The sequence below is a fragment of the Anastrepha obliqua genome, unplaced genomic scaffold, assembly GCF_027943255.1.
Source record: "Anastrepha obliqua isolate idAnaObli1 unplaced genomic scaffold, idAnaObli1_1.0 ptg000012l, whole genome shotgun sequence".
Classification (NCBI taxonomy): domain Eukaryota; kingdom Metazoa; phylum Arthropoda; class Insecta; order Diptera; family Tephritidae; genus Anastrepha; species Anastrepha obliqua.
The window spans coordinates 4,703,203-4,704,549 of NW_026562179.1; positions in this window are offsets into that span (position 1 = coordinate 4,703,203).

The following is a 1,347-nucleotide window of genomic DNA, read 5'->3' on the forward strand; positions in this document are numbered from 1 at the left end:
AATTAAGTAGTTTACTCGTTTAAGCGGCTTTTTGGTTTAAGAACTGTGAGTGAATAAAGTGCGGCCAGTTGGACCGATAACAAAAATTTTTTTTAGAACTTGTATTTTTCGAGTTTTTAACTTATATATTGATATTCATATATTGACATACATATGCCAATATACTAATTTCGACTCAAAAAATTATTATTAATCAATTTGCCTTTGTCTGTTAAGCATCCTTCTATTTTCGTGGTATCGGCAGAAGTGTGTCATACCGTAAGTGATAACTACCAAAAGAATCCCATTACTGTGAAGAACGTAAACTGTACAGGATTATCTTCAATAGGTATCAAAAATGTTGAGAGTTTTTGTGTATTGCTGAATTTGTATATCGAACTTGAGGAAAGGATGCGGAGTACATCAAATTTTTCGTTATTTTGGTTGTGTATGATTTCCCGCAGTTGTAGTTGATGATTGTAATATGTGATATTATCGATGTTTGTGGATTCATTAAAATGTATCAATTTAGGGCCGGAGATATGCATATTGTTCCAAGTGTGCTCGTAGTCTGTCAAAATATATCCATTCTCTAAGATGCGGAGTGGAGCATTATTTTCGTGGATTGTTTCGCATTGTGCTGAGTTGTCATTTAATATTTTTATAGTACAATTGTCAGAGGGTTCTGATTTACAAATGAAGTTATTCATATAGTTTTACAGTTGAATATTCTTTGATAATCGTTACATTTGTCGATTTTAGGGTCTAAATTAATTTTACCAGAGGTTATACATTAAATAGGCTACATATAGTTTCGAGGATAAGATATTTGTATATTGTTGTAATTGCTTGTTGTAGGTAACAAATATGAATATCGGCATATTCTAATATATTAATTATTGGAAGATCCAACTTTTCGTGTTTTATTAAATCGTACACATCTTTTAAATTGAATGTGCCAGAATAAAAATTATTAGTTTTTGCAAAATTTATAGTGTTCGTTATTGATTGAAGTTCATTATAAACTTCTGCTATAACAATTTTTTCGGTTATTTCTTTGGGATCGAGGGCTTCGAGTATTCTCTCGAACTGTGAATTAATTGTTCTTTGCTCATTATTATTTTCTATTAGCGTATTAAGTGTAAATTTAATTTCTACAAGGTCATCGTGGTCTGGTGTGTCAGTGATGAATTTTAACATGGAGCCAAGAAAGTTAAGTGATCTTTTGGGTCTATAAATATTATATTTCGAATGAGTTGAGTTTTCAGGGTTTCGATTTTGTTCACTAAAATTTGAGTTTCAGGTTGGTTTTCTAAATTATATACAGATTTCATTATTCTTTCGTATGGCGCGATTATTTTTGAGAGA